This window comes from Bos grunniens, chromosome X, assembly GCF_055505025.1.
Source record: "Bos grunniens cultivar Pamir isolate PY7600 chromosome X, Bosgru_T2T1.0, whole genome shotgun sequence".
Classification (NCBI taxonomy): domain Eukaryota; kingdom Metazoa; phylum Chordata; class Mammalia; order Artiodactyla; family Bovidae; genus Bos; species Bos grunniens.
In genome coordinates this window covers 72,887,375-72,914,019 of record NC_141194.1, presented here as the reverse complement: position 1 = coordinate 72,914,019, position 26,645 = coordinate 72,887,375, and positions in this window count along the sequence as shown.

Genomic DNA, 26,645 nt, shown 5'->3' with positions numbered 1-26,645 from the left:
CTGCTGCAGTTGTTTCATTTGCTATTATTTTAATCAGTGTTATTGGCCTATAATTTTATTTTTTTCCATTGTCTTTGTGTGCTTTTGGTATCAGGGTGATGGTGGTCTTATAGAATGAGTTTGGAAGTGTTCCTTCCTCAGGAATTTTTTGAAGGAGTTCGAGAAGTATAGGCATTATCTCTTCTATAAGTATTTGATAGAATTAACCTGTGAAGCCATTTGGCCCTGGATTTTTTCTTTTTTTTTTTTTTTTTAATCACAGTTTCATTTTCAGTGCTTGTACTTGGCTTGTTCATAGTTTCTATTTCTTCCTAGTTCAGTCTTGGGAGATTGAAATTTCCCAAGTATCTGTCCATTTCTTCCTGGTTGTCCATTTTATTGGAAAATAGTTCCTCGTAATAGTCTCTTATTATCCTTTGCATTTCTGCATTGTCTTTTGCAGTCTGTCCCTTTTCATTTTTAATTTTGATGATTTGATTCTTCTCTCTTTCTTCCTGATAAGTTTGGCAAACGCCTTGTCAAATTTGTTTGTCTTCTCTAAAAATCAGTTTTTAGTTTTGTTAATCTTTACCATTGTTCCGTTTATTTCTTTTTCATTTATTCCTACTCTGATCTTTATTAGTTCTTTCCTTCTACTAACGTTTTTTGTTTGTTTGTTTTTGCTTGTGTGTGGGGGAGTTTTTCTTCTTTTTCTAGTTCTTTTAGGTGTGAAGCTAGGTTTTCTATTCAAAGACTATATTGTTTCTTGAGGTAGGATTTTATAGCTATAAGCATCCTTCTTATAACTGCTTTTGCTTCATTCCGTAGGTTTTGAGTCATCGTGCTTTCATTATCATTTGTTTCTAGGAATTTTTTTTCCTTTTTATTTCTTCAGTAACTTGTTCATTCTTTAGAAATATATTGTTTAATCTCCACGTTTTTGTGTTTTTTGTAGTTTTCTTTTTTCTCCTATAATTGATATCTAGTCTTATAGCCGGAGAAGGCAATGGCACCCCACTCCAGTACTTTTGCCTGAAAAATCCCATGAATGGAAGAGCCTGGTTGGCTGCAGTCCATGGGGTCGCTAGAGTCAGACACGACTGAGAGACTTCACTTTCAATTTTCACTTTCATGCATTGGCTAAGGAAATGGCAATCCACTCCAGTGTTCTTGCCTGGAGAATCCCAGGGATGGGGAAGCCTAGTGGGCTGCCATCTATGGGGTCTCACAGAGTCAGACACTACTGAAGCGACTTAGCAGCAACAGCAGCGGCAGTCTTATAGCATTGTTGTCAAGAGAGATGCTTGATAAGATTTCAATTTTCCTAAATTTACTGATATTTGATTTGTGACCCAAGATGTGGTCTATCCTGGAGAATGGTCCATATTGACTTGAGAGGAAATTGTGTTTGTCTGCATTTGGATGGAATGTCCTATAAGATATCAATCATATCCATCTGCTCTAATCTATCATTTAAGGCTTGTGTTTCCTTTTTAATTTTCTGTTATTATCATGTGTCCATCGATATAAGTGGAGTGCTAAAGATCCCTGCTTTTATTTTGTTACTGTGAATCTCTCCTTTTATGCCTGTTAGTGTTTGTCTTATATATTGAGGTGCTCCTATGTTGGGTGCATAAATATTTATGAAGGTTATGTCTCCATCCTGGATTGATTCCTTGATCATTATGTAGTGTCCTTCCTTATCTCTTGGATTTTTTTTTAAGTCTATTCTGTCTGATATGAGGATTGCTACTCTTTATATTGATTTCCATTTGCATGGAATATCTTTTTCCATCCTCTCACTTTCAGTCTCCGTGAGTCTCTAGTTCTGAAGTGGGTCTCTTTTCAGTTCAGTTCAGATCAGATCAGTTCAGTCACTCAGTCATGTCCAACTCTTTGTGACCTCATGGATTTCAGCACTCCAGGTCTCCCTGTTCATCACCAACTCCCGGAGTTCACACAAACTCATGTCCATCGAGTCGGTGATGCCATCCTGCCATCTCATCCTCTATCGCCCCCTTCTCCTCCTACCCCCAATCCCTCCCAGCATCAGAGTCTTTTCCAATGAGTCAGCTCTTCACATGAGGTGGCCAAAGTACTGGAGTTTCAGCTTTAGCGTCATTACTTCCAAAGAAATCCCAGAGCTAATCTCCTTCAGAATGGACTGGTTGGATCTTCTTGCAATCCAAGGGACTCTCAAGAGTCTTCTCCAACACCACAGTTCAAAAGCATAAATTCTTTGGTGCTCAGCTTTCTTCACAGTCCAACTCTCACATCCATACATGACCACTGGAAAATTGGCAAATTAATGTCTCTGCTTTTGAATATGCTATCTAGGTGGTCACAACTTTCCTTCCAAGGAGTAAGTGTCTTTTAATTTCCTGGCTGCAGTCACCATCTGCAGTGATTTTGAAGCCCCAAAAAATACAGTCTGACACTGTTTCCCCATCTAATTACCATGAAGTGAAGGGACCAGATGCCATGGTCTCAGTTTTCTGAATGTTGAGCTTTAAGCCAACTTTTTGTATGAAAACGGTCTCTTTTAGACACCATTTATATTGGTCTTTTTTCTGTATCCAATTAGGCAGTCTGTGTCTTTTGCCATTTTCTTAATTGTCTGGGGGTTGTTTCTGTAGGTCTTTTCCTTCTCTTGTTTTTTCCTGTCTAAATTATTCCCTTTGACATTTGTTGTAAAGCTGGTTTGGTGGTACTAACTTCTCTCATGTTTTACTTGTCTGTAAACATTTTGATTTACAGGTAGAATAATCTTGGTTTCAGATTTTTCCCTTACAATACTTTAAATATATCCTGCCATTCCCTCTGGCTGGCAGTTTCTCCTGAAAGGTCTGCTGTTAATCATATGGGGTTTACCTTGTATTTACTTATTCCTTTTTTTCTCTCCGTTTTATTTTTTTTTAATTTAATTTTATTTTTTAACTTTACAATATTGTATTAGTTTTGCCAAATATCAAAATGAATCCGCCACAGGTATACCTGTGTTCCCCATCCTGAACCCTCCTCCCTCCCAATACCCTCCCTCTGGGTTATCCCAGTGCACCAGCCCCAAGCATCCAGTATCATGCATCGAACTTGGACTGGTGACTCGTTTCATACATGATATTATACATGTTTCAATGCGATTCTCCCAAATGTCCCCACCATCTCCCTCTCCCACAGAGTCCATAAGACTGATCTATACATCAGTGTCTCTTTTGCTGTCTTGTACACAGGGTTATTGTTACCATCTTTCTAAATTCCATATACATGCTTTAGTATACTGTATTGATGTTTTTCTTTCTGGCTTACTTCACTCTGTATAATAGGTTCCAGTTTCATCCATCTCATTAGAACTGATTCAAATGTATTCTTTTTAATGGCTGAGTAATACTCCATTGTGTATATGTACCACTGCTTTCTTATCCATTCATCTGCTGATGGACATCTAGGTTGCTTCCATGTCCTGGCTATTATAAGCAGTGCTGCGATGAACATTGGGGTACATGTGTCTCTTTCCCTTCTGGTTTCCTCAGTGTGTATGCCCAGCAGTGGGATTGCTGGATCATAAGGCAGTTCTATTTCCAGTTTTTGAAGGAATCTCCACACTGTTGTCCATAGTGGCTGTACTAGTTTGCATTCCCACCAACAGTGTAACAGAGTTCCCTTTTCTCCACACCCTCTCCAGCATTTATTGCTTGTAGACTTATGGGTTGCAGCCATTCTGACTGGCGTGAAATGGTACCTCATAGTGGTTTTGATTTGCATTTCTCTGATAATGAGTGATGTTGAGCATCTTTTCATGTGTCTGTTAGCCATCTGTATGTCTTCTTTGGAGAAATGTCTATTTAGTTCTTTGGCCCATTTTTTGATTGGATCATTTATTTTTCTGGAGTTGAGCTGTAGGAGTTGCTTGTATATTTTTGAGATTAGTCGTTTGTCCGTTGCTTCATTTGCTATTATTTTCTCCCATTCTGAAGGCTGCCTTTTCACCTTGCTAATAGTTTCCTTTGTTGTGCAGAAGCTTTTAAGTTTAATTAGGTCCCATTTGTTTATTTTTGCTTTTATTTCCAATATTCTGGGAGGTGGGTCATAGAGGATCCTGCTGTGATGTATGTCGGAGAGTGTTTTGCCTATGTTTTCCTCTAGGAGTTCTCTCCATTTTAAATATTCTTTCTTTGTATTTAATATTTGTTAGTCTGACTAGCATGTGTCTCTGCATGTTTCTCCTTGAGTTTAATCCTGTATGGGATTCTCTGTGATTCTTGGACTTGACTATTCCTTTCCCATGTTGGGGAAATTTTGACTATAATCTCTTCAAAAATTTTCTCAGACTCCTTTTGTTTTCTTTTATAATTTGAATGTTAGTGTGTTTTATATTGTCCCTGATGTCTCTGAGACTATTATCAGTTCTTTTCCCACTTTTTCCTTTATTCTGCTCTTTGGCATTGTCCTTTTATGTGTTGCATAGACACTGAGTCTACCTAGTTGATCATGTGGATTTAATCTGCAGCTTGTATAGCTGGTGGGAAGGTTTTGTGTCCTCTTCCTTAGTCACACTGTCCCTGGATTTCAATTGTGGCTTTATCTCCACCTTTGCATGTGAGTCTTCCACAAGGGTTTGCTCCTGAGGATGCCCTGGAAGACCTGAGTCTGTCTGAGAAATGACTTGTTGTAGAGGTGGAACAGATCCTTGGATTGCAGGGTCCTTGGTGGTAGTCAGGGGAGCTGCTGGCTAGAGTATCAGGAAATTTGCTGCTCATAGGGCTTTTATCACCTCTGGCAGCTCTGTCTCAGTGGAGATCAAGCATGGAGGTAGCACAGTTTCTTGGATCATGGAGACACTGTCAGTGTTGGATATTCAGGGGTGCCACAGCTATTGTCACAGGAGATATGGTACTATTAGGAGTTTTTTCTAGCCTCTGGCAGCTCTGCCCCAGTGAGGATTAAGCATGGAGGTGACACAACTTCTTGGCTTCTTGGATCAAGGGGACTCTGGCAGTGCAAAGTGTACGAGGTCATCAACTGCTTCAGTTGCAGGAGATATGGCTTATCAGAGTCTTTTTCTAGCCTCTGGCTGCTGGCAATCAGAGGTCCACTTTGGCTCGCTCTTTCTGTGCTCAGCCCATTCAGGTGCTTAAGTCGTCACCGTAGCTGGGTTCCTTCTCTGTTGCATGTTGCACTAGGTGCCTAAAGAGCAGTCTCTCTGAGGTCTTTATTGTTCAGATTCCAGTGCTGATGTGTGATATGTGGGGAGACAGAGGCTACAGTGATGGCTACTCATCTTGTGCTCGACTCAATTTTTCCTCCACAGGCATTTCCCACCACAATCTCTTCCCTCAAGTCCCCTCAGACTGTCTCCCTACAGTCAACAGCAAAACTTGCCCAGGGATTGCTCTCCAATACCTATGCTCCAGCAACTGTGCTTTCTAGGGGACTTGCATCACTGTGTGGGATATGTAGCGTTGGAGCAAGGATTGTCTGTGTGATTCTCATTCCACTCAGACTGTCACATATCAGCTGCTTCACTCTCCAATAACCTCAGATGTTCCTCCTTTGTAATTGCCCCTATATGGGGATCTAACCCTTGCTACAGTTTCTCCATCCCCCAGGTTCAAGTCCAGTCCTATTCACTCTTCTCTTTTTCCCCCTACTTCCTTCATCTGACTGAGTTTTGGGTGGTTCTATATATTATTTTCTGGTGGCCAGGTACTCCTCCCCGTTCTCAGCTGGTATATCTGTAGAGAGAGATGCACTCCATGTCCACCTACTCCTCTGCCATCTTGTTCTTCCCTTTTATATGCTTTTTTAAGATTCCACATATAAGTGATATTTTGTAAGTAGTTTCAAAATTATGGGCCTTGATAAGAAAATTATCTTCAGACTAATTATGAAGAGAGGTAAATAAATGGTTCTGGAAACAAAAGGATACAAAGTATTTGTAAAAACTAATATTTTATGAAGTTTGGATAATAAAACTGTTCAGTTCAGTCTCTCAGTCGTGTATGACTCTTTGCGACCCCATGAATTGCAGCACACCCAGGCCTCCCTGTCCATCACCAACTCCCAGAGTTCACCCAAACCCACATCCATCAAGTCAGTGATGCCATCGAGCCATCTCGTCCTCTGTCGTCGCCTTTTCCTCCTGCCCCCAATCCCTCCCAGCATCAGAGTCTTTTCCAGTGAGTCAACTTTCCTCATGAGGTAGCCAAAGTACTGGAGTTTCAGCATCAGTCCTTCCAAAGAACACCCAGGACTGATCTCCTTTCGAATGGACTGTTTGGATCTCCTTGCAGTCCATGGGCCTCTCAAGAGTCTTCTCCAACACCACAGTTCAAAAGCATCAATTCTTCAGCGCTCAGCTTTCTTCACAGTCCAACTCTCACATCCATACATGACTACTGGAAAAACCATAGCCTTGACTAGACAGACCTTTGTTGGCAATAAAACTGTTACACAGGTACAAATAAAATCTGTGTTAAAATTTGAATTGCTTGATTAAATAAGTTGAAATGATTATCCTGAGAATGGCAATGAAAGCCTGAGAAGCTACACAATAATGTTATTTATTAAGTCTTAGTTGATACAGTGTGAGAGGGTGTTTGTTTGTTTGTTTGTTTTTGCCCCTATTAAGAAGAATTTGTTTTGTTTACTGTGCCAAAGCTTCTCTGAAAAGTCTGCTTACTAATGCCTCTTGAATCAACTATCTGGAAATCTTCATAGTGATATGTAAAGGAAATGATTCAAAGAACCAATTATTAATTTCTAGGTTTAGCAGCAGACTTTAATGGTTCTATGAATTCTCTCAACAGTATCCTAAATTTTGCACATATTTCTGTATTTATGTTTTCCTGGATAATATTTCAGGTATTTTATGAGAATCTTAAAGAGATAGTTGTCATTTCTTCCATCCTCCTCCCCTCAAAAATGTTAAAAAACAAACAAGCAAACAATTATTCTAGCATAGTCATTGTGACTGGAGAATTTTGTTTTATTTTTCTAAAAGACATAATACCGGAAGGCATAAAAATAGACTTTCTTTGAATTTCACTTCCTAAAAGATAAACTTAAGAAACAGAAGGAATATTTGGAGAATTTTAGCTAAGTTATCAGCCTCAGATTATTGTTGTTGTTGTTGTTGTTCAGTCACCCGGTCATGTCTGACCCTTTGTGACCCCATGTACCGCATTATGCCAAGCCTCCCTGTCCTTCACCATCTCCCAGAGTTTGCCTAAGTTCATGTTCATTGCATTCGTGATACTGTCCAGCCATCTCATTCTCTGATGCCTGCTTTGCCTTCTGCTTTTGATCTTTCCTGCATCAGGGACTTGTCCAATAAGTTGTCTGTTCAGATCAGATGATCAAAATACTTGAACTTCAGCTCCATCATCAGTCTTTCCAGTGAATATTCAGGGTTAATCTCCCTAAAGATGGACTGTTTTGATCTTCTTGCTGTCAAAGTGACTTTCAGTTTTCTCTAGCACCATAGTTGGAAGGCATCAATTCTTTGGTGTTCTGCCTCCCATCCTGTCAAAGCTATGGTTTTTCCAGTAGTAATGTATGAATGTGAGAATTGGACTATAAAGAAAGCTGAACACTTAAGAACTGATACTTTTGAACTCTGCTGTTGGAGAAGACTCTTGAGAGTCCCTTGGACAGCAAGGTGACCCAACTATTAAGGGAAGCACACTGATTGAAACCACCCCCCTAGCCATGCACCATAGTAACCATTTGCATGAGTTGTTTTATGACAGGAGATACTGATAAGGAATATGGAACCAATAAGCCACCATCAACCGGAAGAGTTCGGGAAAGGTTGAAAGGAGACACGGAGTGTCCGTCGACTTCCAAGAATCCCTCTTGCTGGCATCAATCTTGGCTGAGAGATGCATGTGCCACCAGGAAAGACTCTGAATTAGAATGATTGGCCACAGGCCATCCGGAAACTAATCCCATCACCATAAAACCTGACACTGAGAGCCACACATCAGAGCAGTTCTCCTGGGTTCCCTTACCCTACTGCTCTCCACCTGGGTGCCCTTTCCCAATAAAACCTCTTGCTTTGTCAGCACATGTGTCTCCTCGGACAATTCATTTCCGAGTGTTAGACAAGAACCCAGTTTCGGGCCCTGGAAGTGGTCCCCCTTCCTGCAACAAATGGCGACTCTGGTGGGACTCTTCTTCACTGAGACTGACATCCTGACCACTCGGGGTACTCAGGAGCCAGCTTGCCTGCCAATGGACCAGACCCAGAAGCCACAACTGGGACCCTTTTTTCCCTGGTCTCCTCCTGACATGGACAACTAGCCAGAGTGCCCCGACTGGGTAAAGAACAAGAGACTTTATTGACCTCTCTCCCCTTCCCTCTCTCTTTACTCTCCTTAATGCTTCCTATCCTTCCCTGTTTTTCTAGTCCCCCAGTCCTGGATGCAAGAATCTGGTCAAATGGCCTCAGCCTGAGCTGAGGATTGGAGACTGATCACCTCCTCTTAGTAGAAAACTCGAATTCTGGTTCTGGTCTGGTCTGATTTCTGGTAGGGCCGAGTTCCAGTCCTCCCTTCTCTGGAGGCCCAAGGAAAAGTCCCATAATGCCTGGGTATCTGCAGGTGGCAGGAGACGTCTGTAAGGCCACCCCTTTTGACCCCCTCTCCCACCTCTTCCCCCTTCTTCTTTCAACCTGGCTTCCTTCCCCCCGTTTGAAATCTTTGAAGCTGTTAGTACTTGGATTTGAAGTTCTGTGTCTCTATAGGAGGGTTTCTGAGAGACTGTATTCTTGTATTTAAGGGAGTGTCTGATGAGGACTGCCAGGTTTATATGTGTGTGTTTTAACTCTGTGTTCTGTGTTGTGATTTTTGATGGCCATTTTACTTTGTCTGGCCACCATTTGGTTTAGACCTGCTGCCAATTTTGTTAGAATTTGATTTTCTTTCCCTGTGCCTTGAGACCAGGGCTCTCAGGAACACTTATCTAGACCATCTCTAACTCCTGAGACTGAGGGAAAAGGGGAAAAAGACTTTAAAATTTTTATTTATTTCAACTTTTTTTTTTATAAACTAGTAAATTTTATATTGTAATATCTAATTCATGACTGAGAAAATGAAGCTAGATCTTGCACTGTGTCTGTCTAAATATGTCTGTCTCTGGGTAATATTTTTGAGGTTAATTTGTACATGAGCTCTATTTATTTGGCTTAAAAAAGGTAAGCACTTACAAATCAAATAATTCTACATTAAACAATAAATTCCAGGTTCATGTGAACTGGGAAATATTCAGTATTAAATACCTGATATTAATGTTTGTTTGTTGACCTATCTAATATAGACATGTCTTAGAGGAATTAACATTAAGTAGAATATTTTCATTGTACCTAGGTTTAATATAAGTTAAATATTATATCTGTTACAAGTTTGTCAACAAAGAAATTACCTCAAGTGAAGAAACTTCTTAAAAAACTGTAAATGAGATATGTTCATCCTAAAGGAAATCAGTTCTGGCTATTCATTGGAAGGACTGATGCTGAAGCTGAAACTCTAATACTTTGGCCACCTGATGCAAAGCACTGACTCATTGGATAAGACATTGATGCTGGGAAAGACTGAAGGCAGGAGGAGAAGGGGACAACAGAGGAAGAGATGGTTGGATGGCATCACTGACTAGATGGACATGAGTTTGTGCAAGCTCTGGGAGTTCATGATGGACAGGAAGCCTGGTGTGCTGCAATCCATGGGGTTGCAAAGAGTCAGACATGACTGAGTGACTGAACTTATCTGAACTGCCTTTTTCTTACGGTCCAGCTCTCACAACAGTATATTACCACAGCTTCAGATTAGAAGTTCTTAAATAATGCTTCAAATCAGTTAACTTCAGATAAGAAGAAAGAAACAAAAAGATGAAAAGGGGAAATTTGAAGAACATTTCACAATATTTTTGTTATTTTTAATTAAAAACAAAAACAGAATAAATATACTGTAGTTTACCAATTAGTGGCTTGTTAATTTTTAGCACTGAAACTCTCCACATCACAAACCTCATCATATGGCAGAAAAGGTTAGTGGTTTAGAAAAACAAAATATTTGATGCATATAACTCAGTGTACCCTGAGTACTTTTACTGAGAATTCTTTCTATTTTCAAATTTTAGGTGTATATTTTTAAGAAACTTTTTTGATGATTTGGGTAACATTATTGGTGAGCTTTTCCCCCTTATTACATGGTTTTATTGTGATAAGCTTAAAGTGTAATACTCTCAAGAGTATAAGAAAAGCTGTCATACAGTGCTTTGGGATCCCATTGTAATCTTAAATTATAAAGGTTATATCTGAATTTTTTCCCCTTGTCAACAATTCCTGCCTTTGATCTAGGTGGACATAATTTGTCTGTTGTAATTACCTATTTTGGAACTACCTCAGAAGAAAATAAGACAATTTTAACTGTGGTTAAAGTCCATGGAAACGCAAAGAATCAGGCATGACTGAGCACGCACACACTGCACTGAAAGCAATAGCAGGGCTTCCCTAGTGGATCAGCAGTAAAGAATCTATCTGCAATGCAGGAGGTAATGCAAGAGATGAGGATTCAATCTCTAGGTGGGAAAATCCCCTGGAGGAAGGTGAGCGAGTCAATTCCTGGGCAGGCTGATAAGAAGTCTGTGGTCCCTCAGGAGGAGAGAGGGGTCTGGGGCTCTTGAGGAAGAGATAGAGGTCGAGAATTCTCAAAGAAGAGGAAAGGACAATCATCTTTTTTTTTTTTTTTTTTCCTCTCTCTCTACATTCCTTAGTCACCTAAAACATTTTTTTTTTTTTCTTTAAGCCAGGAACTGATTATTACACAACAAACAACTTGGTTTAAACTCAGAGGTTAAAGCATCTGCCTGCAATGTGGGAGACCTGGGTTTGAATCTTGGGTCAGGAAGATCCCCTGGAGAAGGAAATGGCAACCCACCCCAGTATTCTTGCCTGGAGAATCCCATGGACAGAAGAGCCTGGTGGGCTACAGTTCACGGGTCGCAAAGAGTCAGACACGACTGAGCGACTTCATTTTCACTTTCAGGGTTATATGAAAACAATGTATCCTGCTTGAGGAAAGTTTCTCCTTCCTTAAAACATTCTGACTAATCCTGATATTTTACCATGTATATTATGGGAGTGGGTCTGGTAGGATCTTTCTATTGTTGTTATAATCCTATTATCCTAAAATGTAAATTGTGGGAGTGGGTCTGATAAAATTTTTACAATCTTGAGACATTCTTTTGATTTATTGTAATAACTAATTCTGAAAGAGATCAGAATACCAGACCACCTGATCTGCCTCTTGAGAAACTTATATGAAGGTCAGGAAGCAACAGTTAGAACTGGACATAGAGCAACAGACTGGTTCCAAATAGGAAAAGGAGTATGTCAACGTTATATATTGTCACCCTGATTATTTAACTTATATCCAGAGTACATCATGAGAAATACTGGGCTGGAAGAAGCACAAGCTGGAATCAAGACTGCTGGGAGAAATATCAATAACCTCAGATATGCAGATAACACCACCCTTATGGCAGAAAGTGAAGAGGAACTAAAAAGCCTCTTGATGAAAGTGAAAGTGGAGAGTGAAAAGTTGGCTTAAAGCTCAACATTCAGAAAACGAAGATCATGGCATCTGGTCCCATCACTTCATGGCAAATAGATGGGGAAACAGTGTCAGACTATTTTTCGGAGCTCCAAAATCACTGCAGATGGTGATTACATCCAGAAAAGTAAAAGAAACTTACTCCCTGGAAGAAAAGTTATGACCAACCTAGATAGCATATTCAAAAGCAGAGACATTACTTTGCCAACAAAGGTCCATCTAGTCAAGGCTATGGTTTTTCCAGTGGTCCTGTATGGATGTGAAAGTTGGACTGTGAAGAAAGCTGAGAGCTGAAGAATTGATGTTTTTGAACTGTGGTGTTGGAGAAGACTCTTGAGAGTCCCTTGGACTGAAAGGAGATCCAACCAGTCCATTCTAAAGGATACCAGTCCTGGGTGTTCTTTGGAAAGACTGATGCTAAAGCTGAAACTCCAATACTTTGGCCACCTCATGAGAAGAGTTGACTCATTGGAAAAGGCTCTGATGCTGGGAGGGATTGGGGGCAGGAGGAGAAGGGGATGACAGAGGATGAGATGGCAGGATGGCATCACCGTCTCGATGGACATGAGTTTGGGTGAACTCCGGGAGTTGGTGATGGACAGGGAGGCCTGGCGTACTGCAATTCATGAGGTCACAAAGAGTCGGACACGACCGAGTGACTGAACTGAACTGAACTGAACTGAATAACTAAAGTAAAAAGTATGTAACTCCCTTGCTAACACTAGCGAAGGGGGCACTCTTTGTCCCCCTTCTGATGTCTATGTCATAAGCTTTCTCTGCCTCTTTTTATACTTTAATAACCAGTCCATCCTAAAGGAGATCAGTCCTGGGTGTTCATTGGAAAGACTGATGCTAAAGCTGAAACCCCAATACTTTGGCCACCTCATGCAAAGTATTGACTCATTGGAAAAGACCCTGATGCTGGGAGGGATTGGGGGCAGGAGGAGAAGGGGATGACAGAGGATGAGATGGCTGGAGGGCATGACCAACTCTATGGCCATGAGTTTGAGTGAACTCCGGGGGTTGGTGATGGACAGGGGGGCCTGGCGTGCTGCGACTCATGAGGTCACGAAGAGTCGGACACAACTGAGCGACTGAACTGAACTGAACTGAATAGTCTGCTATACAAAAGCCCTTGAGTGATGTAGCCTGGTCCCTGGTCCTGAAGTTAATTCTTCTGCTTCAGAGATCACGAATCCAACACCATTCACCATAAGCTATCAAGGGCATGGCAACCCACTTCACTATTCTTGCCTGGAGAGTCCCATGGAGAGAGTAGCCTGGTGGGCTACAATCCATAGAGTCACAAAGAGTTGGACAGGACTGAAGAAAATGAGCTCACACACACAAATAAATGACTATGGTTTCTGCAAGCTTTTTCATTCAGGGAGAAGAGAAGGAAGTGTGCAGGAGGTCTGGAAATTATCATGTATTTTACTTTACAAGGAAGTAATGTAAAGTCACCAAGATATATTTTTGATATAAACAAGAGGAAGGGGACACAGACTTCTTGAACCACAGTTATAGTGGTTCAGTAAATTCTGGCATTCAGTGGAGTAACAGATATCGTAAGTATCACTCATTGCTATGCATCGAATGTTTGTGCCACACTCCTCAAATTCATATGAAAGTGAAGTCGCTCAGTCGTATCAGACTCTTTGCAACCCCATGGGCTGTAGCCTACCATGCTCCTCTGTCCATGGGATTTTCCAGGCAAGAGTACTGGATTGGGTTGCCATTTCCTTCTCCAGAGGATCTTCCCAACCCAGGGATAGAACCTTGGTCTCCTGCATTTTAGGCATATGCTTTACCATCTGAGCCACCAGGAAGCCACAAATTCATATAGTGAAACTCTAATGTGATGGTATATGGAGCTAGAACATTTGGGAGGTAATTAGGTCATGAGGGTGAATCCCTCATGATAGGATCAGTGTTCATGAAAAGAGGAAGAGACTGTTCTTTTCTCTTCCTGCCATTTGAGAACATATTGTGAAAATAAGGCAGGAAGATAGCTCTCATCAAAAACTGAACCTGCTGGCACCTTGATTTTGGACTTCCCAACACCCAGAACTGTGAGAAATAAGTGTTTGTTTTTTAAACCACCAAGTCTATGGTATTTTTTAATAACAGATTGAACTAAGATTGAAATTGTAAAACAATACAAAAAAATTCACAATAAAATGTAAAAACTGGTGTTCTATAGTAATAATTTCCAAAAGATTAGTGAGATATTATTTTCACTTACAAATTTGTTTTGGATAGTAAAATATAACCTGGCCTAAATCTGCCTCTTCAATGCTTTGGCAATCGTTCATATATTCATATGTATTTGTGTAACTAAACAAGCCTGTTTTCTCATTGGTTCTTCACAAGTAGCTCGTGAAGGAAGCAGAGCAAGGATTAAGTTTCCCTAAGGTCAGTTCTTGGCATAGTGTCTGGGAAATAAAAAAGTACTCAATGAACATTGAGTAAATTAATAGATAGTAAACAACAATACTGCTACTAGAACTTATAACAAAGATTCTTGAAAAAGTATATACTAAGATATCATTTTCTATTTATTTATAACTGCTTTTTATGTTTGTCTTCCTAACTAAATTGTAAAGTCAACTCTAGGAGAATGAAGATATGTCTGGTTCTTTTGTATCCCTTACAGTTTTCACTACTATGACTTGAACAGGGTGAATTCGCAATAAACCTCCATTGATCTCATTAAAGAAAGTTATGGAGACAAACCACTTTGATGTAGTCTTAAATATGAGTAGTTAAATCTGTGAGCAATAAAACAAAGAATTAAAAAATAAACTTTTATGAAATGAGACTATTGGGATTTTTGAATCTAAAGAGTCAGAATTATCCCTTTCCTTTAATAAGTCAATTTTCAAGATTTTTATGCTTAAACTGACATTGACTAACACAGACATTGCAAAACAGTGTCAGAGACAAGGTTTTTTAATGTTTTTACTGCTTATGATTTAGCAATAATATTTAGAAATAAACTACTAAATCTTAATTTTATCCTTATTTTGTGGGTTAGTGTTTTTCCATATTCATGTACATATTTCAATGATTATGAATACTTATTTAGGAAAAGTAGGGCTTCCCTGATGGCTCAGATGGTAAAGAATCCACCTGCAATGTAGAATACATGAGTTTGATCACTGTGTTGGGAAGATTCCCTGGAGGAGGGCATGGCAACCCACTCCAGTATTCTTTTTTTTTTTTTTTTTTTTTTAGTTATCAACATTTATTTATTTATTTATTTTTTATTTTTAAATTTAAAAAAATTTCAGGTATACACGTGCTCCCCATCCTGAACCCTCCTCCCTCCCCCCTCCCCATACCATCCCCCTGGGTCGTCCCAGCGCACCGAGAATCCCCATGGATAGAGGAGCCTGGCGGGCTACAGTCTATGGGGTCTCAAAAAGTCGGACATGTCTGAGTGACTAAGCACAGCACAGTGCATTTTAAAAAATACCCCTTGGGTACCCTGCTGATAAAATAATACAGTTAATGTAACAGCTACAGTTACTGACCTTTAATCATTAAATTAAGGCATTGAGACTGATTACTGTGAATACATATTGATTCATAGTAGAGGCAAGAGTTGTTTTTCTTGATATGCCTCAACAATAAATCAGCTGAAACAAACAAAAAAAAAATGCAAGATGGTATTTTAATGAAAAACTGCTTGTAAATTCATCCATATGTTAAGAAAAAAAAAAAAAAAAAAGAATTCCTGCTGTGGCAAAGTCTAAGTTTTATTATTTTCTCCCCTCAGTAATAAGATGAAGAATAAGAAAAAAAAAGTATATAAAACCTTTTGCACTTTGACATGAGCCCTTCCAGCCAAACTCTATGTTTGACTGAAACAAATGTAAACCATATTCCATTTCACAAAAGCAAAATGTGCTGAACATGTGGTTTTTAAAATAGAAGCACGTGAATCAACTGTTCTACATGATGATCCTTTCTTAGAAATGTCTCTGGGGAAAGTTCACTACTCAAAGCCAGGGAATACAGGAAAAAAGCAAAACAGACTGAGATCAAGCAATTCTTAAAGTGGATGGGCCAAGTAGATGCATAAGTGACATTTAATATGCAAACTTAGGGGCTCCTGTTGAGTGATCTGTTTGGTAACCCGGATCAGGATGCTTGTTTAGTGGATAAAAGTGTAACTTTAGAAATTGGCAGGAACTCTTGTGTTCGGCCACCTGTATTCTCAGCTACACATGGTGGAAGGGATATGAACCATGCACATATTTTAACTTTATCCTATTTTTGAATTCTTATAACTTTTTGGTTTCAAAAGACCCATTTATAAAATGTAGTTTAAAAATGCATTGACAATACTTAGTGACCACCACTATATAGTTTATTTTCTGTCTTTCCATTGTTAAAGATATTTTTAAATATAAACTGGGAGAAAAATAGACATTATCTTACTACAGTAATTGAAGTGAATTGCCATATGAATGGGTATCTTTGTTTCAGACATTTGGTTATCAAAAACACTATTCATATCTAAGATAAATACTGTGTATTTTTAAAGCAGTCTGCAGAGTCAATCAACAATGAATATTAGCACTTCAAGGAAATCATCCCTTAGAGCCTGAAAAAAAATTGGGCTATGAATTTTGACCTAAGAATATAATTATGTCTTCCTAGATCTCATTATATCCTATGCTCATTTAAGGCCATCTAGGAACCAAATGATGAAAGAGTGGTGAAAATTTATGACCCCCTAGATCTAGCACTAGCCCTTTGGATATTAGTTTGGATTAGTAGCTTTACTGCTAATCCAAACACTGTAGGCCAAATTCTGCCTGACGTATCTGCACTGTGAGTCCCTGAAAAATGTAGCAAGTTGACACTTTGAAAAGCTGACAGAAGCCTTTATGCTCCAGGCACATGCTGCATGTAGTTTGCCATCAAATACAGTTCTTCAGATCTACATTTCTTCCACATTTACAATGATAGTCCCTCCCCTCACCCACACACTCCATGGTAATGGGCATATGCAGTAATAATCTTAAATTAATCATTTGCTTTTTTTCTGGATGAAGAAAAGTTTGAGTCAATTTTATGCATCAGATGTGCATGATATTTAAAATAAAGAAAACTCATTTATGTTCTTGATACATGTCAAAGGTTGAGCCAAAGAAGCTATCTGAAAAACCTTACATTGATTCCTGCTAAATCACAGATTAACCCACAAATTTGTATCTGAACTGCTATTACATTATTTGGGATACCCTTTGGAGATTCTGAAGGAGATCAGTCCTGGGTGTTCTTTGGAAGGAGTGATGCTAAAGCTGAAACTCCAGTACTTTGGCCACCTCATGCGAAGAGTTGGCTCATTGGAAAAGACTCTGTTGCTGAGAGGTATTGTGGGCAGGATGAGAAGGGGATGACAGAGGATGAGATGGCTGTATTGCAGCACTCACTCGATGGATGTGAGTTTGAGTGAACTCCAGGAGTTGGTGATGGACAAGGAGGCCTGGCGTGCTGCAATTCATGGGGTTGCAAGGAGTTAGAAACGACTGAGTGACTGAACTGAATTGAACTGAACTTGGAGTTTCTGATATTTCTTAAAATCAGTAAGTCTGTGATATCTAAACATAAATGGCACTATTTTCATCTGTAATTTTATAACTTGCATTTTACATATAATATTGCAAGAATATCAGAACAAAAATCATGTCAGTAAGCATTAGATACAACATATAAAATGATTTAGAAATTATCTTTTATAACTGAATGGCACTAATTCTTCATGCATGTGTGCTTAGTTACTTCATTCGTGTCTGACTCTTTGCAACCGTATGGACTATAGCCCACCAGACTCGTCTGTCCATGGAATTCTCCAGGCAAGAATAGTGGAGTGGGTTGCCGTTTCCTCTGCCAGGGGATCATACTCAATCAGGGATCAAATCCACGTCTGCTGTGCCTCCAGCACTACAGGCAGATTATTTACTGCTGAGCCACCTGGAAAGCCCTGGCACTAATTCTACTAAACATAATATGTCCTACTACTTACCTGAGAAAGGAATTTTAAAGTAATATTAACAATATAATTTTGAAACCCCAACTTTGGATCATGGTTTTTCTATTAGCAAGCATTGATCTTCACAAAAGAGGATGAGGTAAATATTCTTATCTACATTTTACATGTAAGGAAATATTCAGTTCAGTTCAGTCACGAAGTGGTGTCTGACTCTTTGCAATCCCATGGACTGCAGCATGCCAGGCTTCCCTGTCCATCACGAACTCCCAGAACTTGCTCAAACTCAAGTCCGTTGACTCAGTGATGCAATTCAACCATCTCATCCTCTGTCGTCCCCTTCTCCTTCCACCTTCAATTTTTCCCAGTATCAGGGTCTTTTGCAGTGAGTCAGTTCTTCACATCAGGCGGCCAAAATATTGGAGTTTCAGTTTCAGCATCAGTTCTTGCAATCAAGACTGATTTCCTTTAGGATGGACTGGTTGCATCTCCTTGCAGTCCTGGGACTCTCGAGTCTTCTCCAACACTACACTTCAAAAACATCAATTCTTCAGAGCTCAGCTTTCTTTATAGTCCAACTGTCACATCCAAAAATGAAGTCTCTCACTGTTTCCATTATTTTTCCATCTATTTGCCATGAAGTGGTGGGACCAGATGCCATGATCTTAGTTTTCTGAATGTTGAGTTTTAAGCCAACTTTTTCACTCTCTGCTTTCACTTTCATCAAGAGGCTCTTTAGTTCTTCACTTTCTGCCATAATGGTGGTGTCATCTACATATCTGAGGTTATTGATATTTCTCCCAACAATCTTGATTCCATCTTATGCTTCATCCAGCCTAGCATTTCTCATGATGTACTCTGCATGTAAGTTAAATAAGCAGGATGACGATATACAGCCTTGACATGTTCCTTTTCTGATTTGGAACCACTCTGTTGTTCCATGTCCAGTTCTAACTGTTGCTTCTTGACCTGCATAGAGATTTATCAGGAGGAAATTCAGTTGGTCTGGTTTCCCATCTCTTTCAGAATTTTCCACAGTTTGCTGTGATCCACACAGTCAAAGGCTTTGGCATAGTCCATAAAGCAGAAATAGATGTTTTCCTGGAACTCTCTTGCTTTTTCTATCATCCAACAGATGTTGGCATATTGATCTCTGGCTCCTCTGCCATTTCTAAATTCAGCTTGAACATCTGGAAACTCACAGTTCATGTACTGTTTAAGCCTGGCTTGGAGAATTTTAAGCATCACTTCACTAATATGTGAGATGAGTGCAATTGTGCAGTAGTTTGAACATTCTTTGGCATTGCTTTTCTTTGGGATTGGAATAAAAACTGATCTTTTCCAGTCCTGTGGCCACTGCTGAGTTTTCCAAATTTTCAGGCGTGTTGATTGCAGCACATTAGTAGCATCATCTTTTGGAATTTTTCAGGAAATTTTTCAGCCATTAAAATAATTGACTTATGTAGGGCTCAAGGTTGAGCCAAAATGTAATCCCTGATATCTATATTTCAAATTGTTTGATTTTTTTTCACTATGGCACTGTTACGGGTTAAATAGAATCTCCCTCTCCCAAAAGATATCTTGAAGTCCAAATCCCCAGAAGGTAGGAACTGGTATCATTTGTATATGCAGGGTTTGATCTTGATATATTACTTAAGGTTTTATCATGAGAATTTCCAATATCATAGTATTGTAAAATATGACATTCAATGACCACATAGTATTGTATCATAATCGTGCATTATTCATTAAAAAAAAATCCCTAATTTGGTTCCTTTAAGATATTTACATATGTTATATAATTATACATGAGGCTGCAACGATTATCATTATACATATATATTTGTGCACAACACCTAATTTCTTTAGGGTAAAGTCCTAAAAGTGGAATTCTTCAGTCAACTTACAAGACATTGCTAGAGACAGGATAAAGATGGTGAAGTAGGAAGACCCTAACAGCAATTACATATAGAGAAACTCTCATTGAGAACGACCTGAATACCAGCAGAATGGCTCTTCTACAGTCAAAGTTGTAAAGAAAGAAACCCAAGTAATCCAGTAGGAAGGAAAGAGAAGCAAACTAGTAGTGATTCCCACTAGTAAAGAGTGATTCAGAAGAGAAGGGTGTTATTACAGGTACAGAGATCCTTCTTGGGAAGTGAGGGGTTCAAGTCATATATTACACATCCTAGCCCTAGGTTTCATCACTGGGAGGATGAGCCAGCCTATCTGGTTTGAAAACTAGTGGGGATTGTTGGAAGACTGCCAGAAACCAAGACTCCACTCTTGAACAAGAGTGCATACACAGACTTAATTGCCCAAAGTCTCAGCATGGAGACAACAGATTGAAAACTGCTGGGTGCTCTGGCTAGCCTGCCAGGACTGACTCTATACATTCTTCCAGCCCACACCAGGCTCCTGCTCAGCATGTCCTGTTCTGGCACTGTTCACAACTAAAGAGAAGGCCACCATTGCCAATGAGCATATGCATACTTGAAGGAAGCAGAACCAATTCAGGCCATGCCTAGAGCCAAGGTGGAAACCATCATTGTCAGTGTGCATGTGTTCTAGGGAAGGAGCAGAACCAGCTCACCTGGGCAGTTCCAACCTGTCATCAATGCTGGATTTAATCAAGGCACACAACCAAAGAAAAAATGGAAAACCAGCTCAGAATGCATCCCCAAACATTTGAACCCAGGTCACAACCCAATCATGACAGAGACTGCCATTATATCAGAAAGAAGTGCAACTCCATTAGATCTCTTGCTCCAATCCCTTAGACCCTGGCCAAACCCTCAATAAGGTGGCAACCACCATTGTTCCTAAGAGAAACCTCTACTCAAATGTGGCCCTAGCTCTAGTCCTTCCAAATCCAGCTCTACATCCTAATAAAGAAGCTGCCAGTGCATGCCAGGGGAAGATGTACTTCGTGCTCACCTTGATTCCAACTCTCCTACCAAAGACACTGGGCACATTGTATACAAATGCTCCCACACAAGGATACAACTTCAAGACAAGAATAGGTAAATGCTTTCACCTAATTTATTATAAATAGAGAAAGTTAAACAAAATAAGAAAATAGAAGAAAATGTTTCAAAGCAAAGAATAAAACTAAACTCCAAGAAAAAAGCAGAGATAAGAGGGGGGAACCTTCAAGGTAGTGAAGGAATTGGTCAGGGAGATCACTGTCTCACCAAAAAATATATTTAAAAAAAAATTAATCTGCCTGTGGAACAGTTCCCACAGAACCTCTCCTGATTGCTGGTACAGAACTTCAGACTTCCAAAAAGGCCAAGCAATCTTCTTTGAATAAGGCAGGCTAAAAGATAAAGATGAAAATAGAGACAGTGGAGTTTGGGAGAGGGACCTTCACCCAGGGGAAGGAGTCATAAAGGAGCAGAAGTTTCCACACACTAGGAAACCTCCTTACAGTTGGGGTCGGGGGAGGACACCTTTGAAACCTCAAAGCAGAACAGATCATGACAGATACAGCACTTTCCAGCCAAGAAGCAGCTCACACATGTGTGTCCACCAACAGTGAGTGCGGGCTGGGTGTGGGAGCTCAGGCCTTGGGAGTTCAGTCCTTAGGAAAAGGACAAGAGTTGACTGCCATGAAGATGCTCTGGTGGGGTAATGTGACACTGCAGAGGCAGACAAGGGAAAACCCTGGCACTGCCAAAGAAGCAAAAGATTGTTCCCATGACAAGACTCTAACACCACTCTCTAACTCCACATACTCACAGAACACAGGACCCTGCCCTAGGGAATGCTGAAAGCGGGTGAGGCAGCTGTGGTCTATGGTCCCAGTGGAAGAGAAACAGGCATGAACTCCAGAGGCAGAAGGCAGGGGAGCACTGTGATCCTGACCCAAGAGATCACAACTACCACCAAGCTGTGAGAGGCTGCAGGTCGCTACCAACATCTTCCTGGGAGCCTGAGTGGCTTGGGTCTGCCAAAGGTACCACACCTGGAAGCAACTCCCCTGGGAAAATGTACAACCCACCTCAGACTGTGGTGACCTCCCACAGGCACAAGCTGCAGCAAGCACTCTCCACACACTCTAGTGGCGTCTGCTGTACTCTCACCCTTCCCAGCACAACTGAACAAGTGGGCCCTATCAACGGCTGCTTTTACCTGTCTGTTCTCTGCCCAGACACTGGTGAGAAACTTACAGAGATAGACCCAAAATCAAACAGAACACTGGGCTGCTTAAGCAAAGGAAAGCAGGGAAAACCAGCCTCGAAGTGGGAGGAACAATGGTTTACATTTCTGCAATTAGCTTGAGACTATGTGCTTTAGGGACAGCTATAGACCTTGAAAACAAGTACAAGCTGAATCAAGGGAAGATCAGAGTATAAGCTGACACCACACTGCCCACAACAGGTCCAGAGAACTTTTTAGATATATTGGAGGACTTTCTGAATAGACAAGTTGACTGGAGTTGGAAAACGGAAGAATCACTTGCACATTCTTCTCACTACCACTCTGTAATATATCATCCCTTTTCTTTCCTTTTAAAAAAAAATTGTTTTCTCATATTATCATTATATGTTTCTTTATTGCTTTTATTTTTTTATAACCTACTATTTCCTTTAAAAAACATACTTATTAAATAAATTTCAGATTTTTCATTTTGTCTTTTTGAGAGTATTTTTCCATGGTTTTTATTTTTATGCTATAATTTTTAACATAACTTTTAAATAAGTATAATCTTCAGTTCAGTTCAGTCACTCAGTTGTGTCTGACTCTTTGGGACCTGATGAATCGCAGCTCGCCAGGCCTCCCTGTCCATCACCAACTCTGAGAGTTCACTCAAACTCACGTCCATCAAGTCGGTGATGCCATCCAGCCATCTTATCCCCTTCTCCTCCTGCCCTCAATCCCTCCCAGCATCAGAGTCTTTTCCAATGAGCCAATTCTTTGCATGAGGTGGCCAAAGTACTGGAGTTTCAGCTTCAGCACCATCCCTTCCAAAGAACACACAGGGATGATCTCCTCTACAATGGACTTGTTGGATCTCCTTGCAGTCCAAGGGACTCTCAAGAGTCTTCAAATCTCAATGTGTACACACCTACTCACTACTCAACATCCAGTCATACATGAACTTAAGACCTGCCACTTTCCTATGCACTGTGCATCCCATAGATACACGCTCCTGCAATCCCTGAAATCCATCTGATTCTGCAGCTGTGAAGTTAATAGATGCTTGCTTCTTGGAAGGAAATCTATGACAAACCCAGACAGCGTATTAAAAAGCAGAGACATAACTTTGCTGACAAAGGTCCATATAGTCAAAGCTATGGCTTTTCCAGTAGTCATGTATGGATGTGAGAGTTGGACTATAAAGAAAGCTGAGCACTGAAGAATTGATGCTTTTGAACTGTGGTGTAGGAGAAGACTCTTGAGAGCCCATTGGACAGCAAGGAGATCCAATCAGTCCATCCTAAAGGAAATCAGTCTTGAATATTCATTGAAAGGACAGATGCTGAAGCTGAAACTCTAATACTCTGGCCACCTGATGCAAAGAACTGACTCATTGGAAAAAACCTGATGTTGGGAAAGATTGAAGGTGAGAGGCGAAGGGGATGACAGAGGATGAGATGGTTGGATGACATCACCGAATCAATAGACATGAGTTTGAGTAAACTCCGGAGTTGGTGATGGACAGGGAGGCCTGAAGTACTGCAGTCCATGGGGTTGCAAAGAGTCAGACACAAGTGAGCCACTGAACTGAACTGAATGGTTTTTCCAGTAGTCATGTACAGATGTGAGAACCGGACCATAAGGAAGGCTGAATGCTGAAGAACTGATGCTTTTGAATTGTGGTGCTGGAGAAGACTCTCGAGAGTCCCTTGGGCTGTGAGGATCAAACCAGTCAATCCTAAAGGAAATCAACCCTCAATATTCATTAGAAGGATAGAAGCTGAAGCTCCAATACTTTGGCCATCTGATGGGAAAAGCTACCTCATTGGAAAAGATCCTGATGCTAGGAAAGATTGGTGACAAAAGAAGGAGATGGCAGAAGATGAGATGATTAGATAGCATCACCGACTCAATGGACATCAATCTGAGCAAACCCGGGAGTAGTGGACAGAGGAGCCTGGCATGCTACAGTCCATGGGTCACAAAGAGTTAGATATGACTTAGCAACTGAATGATAACAACTTGTTTGTCTTTGGGAGTCTGACCAAAAACCTGATATGCCTCTAACTAAACACATTCTCCAAAAGCTATATTCCTTTCCCTTTTCTTTTCAACTCATCCATGTTGCTTTAAAAGTACATTTAGTTTATGAAGTTGTTTTCCCAAGTGGACCATAGTTTTCTTGGTAGTGAGTTCCTACTCATATTGTATATTCTTCTAGGACCTGCTTTGGTGTCCTATCACTTGATATATAACTCTACAAATTTATTGCCCTTTCTGTGTCTACTGACTAAAAAAAAAATCACCTATCTATGCACCCTCTAGTTCAAGCACCAAGTTTGCCACAAAACCCCATGCTCATAACTTTAGCATCAGCACACAAAATAAGGAGCTTGTGAACATGTGTTGTTACAGAAGACCAAATAGTCTGAGGTCAGGACTCCTTAACCTTGAATAGTTTGCTATAAAAAATGACTTTCTGAACATCCTAAGGAACTTGTTTGTCCCAGATGCACAGCCATGTGGCAGTCAGGTGTCCTCTGTGTATCTATCCTGCCCCCTCTTCCACAGAGATGAAACATTATATTCAATTACCTCACTTCAAAACAGGAGTAATTTATTTCTATGAATATGATTTTAATAGTATTCCATAATTATTCAATAATCAAAGTTTTCTCCAAGTCTGGAAAAAAATCCAAAGTAATCAGCAAATATTTTGTGTGTATATATACATATGTATATATGCATAATTTAAAAAATCTCTTCCTGTAATTTAGTTCTGACTTTTAAGTGATGTAATCAGTGAAGGACTCAATGTTGAAGCACACTTTGATAAGGATTTTTCAGAGCAATTAGTTTATTGCAAATATTAATCAGACTTACTCTGATTCCACAAGGTCTCCACCACAGTCATTTTCATGTGCTCCTATTTTGGCCTCTTCACTTAGATTATGAATCTTCTTTTCTTTCAAATCCATCACAGTTGCATTTATATTATCCACCTCAATGCAGATGGGGTGCACCACTCCAGTCTAGCTTTTATTCAGAAGACCTGCAATTGAATTGTTGCTTCTCTGTGGGTGACGCAGATCCACTTTGGTATTTCCCAGGTTGACAAAAAAGACAGATACTCCATACTCAGGTAAAGGGACCAGCTCACCCACTTTGGGCCACAGAACATTCTAATAAAATTACCTGGCCTTTCACAAGTCTGGCACTGAAACTGCAACATGATTGAGTTGACTCAGGTTCCATATAAGGGCAGCCCCTTGATGCGAGGACAGCAATGTGGAAGAAGTTCTAACTGTTGGAACTGAAGTCTAAAGTCTGAGGAAAGGCCCTAAGCACTTGAAGCCACCTTCATTATGCATGCCCATCTTGGGAAGTGCCTAAATTTTATTTTTTGATCTTTTGTTTTTAATTCTGTATCTTCGAGAGTCTAATTTTTAGTATCAATTTTCATTTAGGGGTTTGATTATTGGCTTGATTGCTCTCTTCCTTGTGATTCCTTATCATTTTTTTTTCCTTTTTCTCCTTCCCTCTTCTTTTCCCTATATAAGTGTGTGAGTCTATTTGGGTGTTCTTGGCTATTGAGAATTGTTTCACCATTAGTCTAGGGGGTTTGTCTACTGTGTTGTGTGGCCTGTGAAATGTTGCTGTTGCTTTAACAGTTTGGGCCTGAACCCCAGACAGGAGACTTGACTCCATGACTTTGGACCACCAGAGAACTCTCAACTCTGTAGAAAATTAAAGGGTGAGAGCTCTCCCAAAGGCTTCCATCTCAATATTAAGACCAAGTCCCACCCAAAACCCAGCAAGCTACAGTGTCAGATGTCCTATACCAATCCTTCAGGAAAATAGGGTCACAAACATGAACATTGGCAGGCACGGTGTCAAAACCATAATCCATAGATAGTCCAAAACACACTATTGGACATAGCACTGCCCTACAGAGAGACAATACCCAGCTGCATTCACCAGAATGCAGACACGTTTCCCTAACCAGGAAATCTTTTCGAGGCACTGACCCAAACCCACCCATGAGGGACAGACGCCACACTTAAGAGGGAATACAACCTTTCAGCCTTCAGAAATGGTATCCCAAACACAGTAATTTAAACAAAACAAAAAGACACAGGATTATGCAGCAGATGAAGGAACATGGTAAATACCCACAGGACCAAAAAATGAAGATGAAATAGGAAATCTAATTGAAAAAGAATTCAGAGTAATGATAGTAAAGATGTTCCAAAACCTTGAAAATAAAATGGAGGCACAGATAAATAGATTGGAGGCACAGACTTTAAAGTTGCAATAAGTATATAACAAGGGTCTAGAAGAATTAAAAAATAATCAATCAACAATGCAATAACTGAGATTAAAAATAAACTACAGGGAAACAACAGTAGAATCCTGAGGCAGAAGAATGGATAAGTGAGCTGGAAGATAGAATGGTGGAACTATTTGAAGCAGAATGCAATGAAGAAAAAAAAAAAATAAAAATTAATAAGAACAATCTCAGAGACTTCTGGTACAACATTAAGCATGCAAATATTCAAATCATATGTGTCCCAGAAGAAAACAAACCAAAAAAGGCAGGAAAAATATTTGAGGCAATTATATTCAAAAATTTCTCTAATCTGTGAAAGGAAATAGCCAACCAAGTCAAGGAAATTCAAAGAATCTCATACAGGATAAACCCAAAGAGAAACACATTAATATATGTATTAATCAAACTAATAAAAATTAAACACAAATAGCACATATTGAAAGCAGCAAGGGAAAAGCAACAAGTAACATACAAGCTAACATACATAAAGCTGACATACATAAAGCTAACATACATAAAGCTAACAGCTGATCTTTCAACAGAAACTTTACAGGCCGGAAAAGAATGGCAAGATATACTT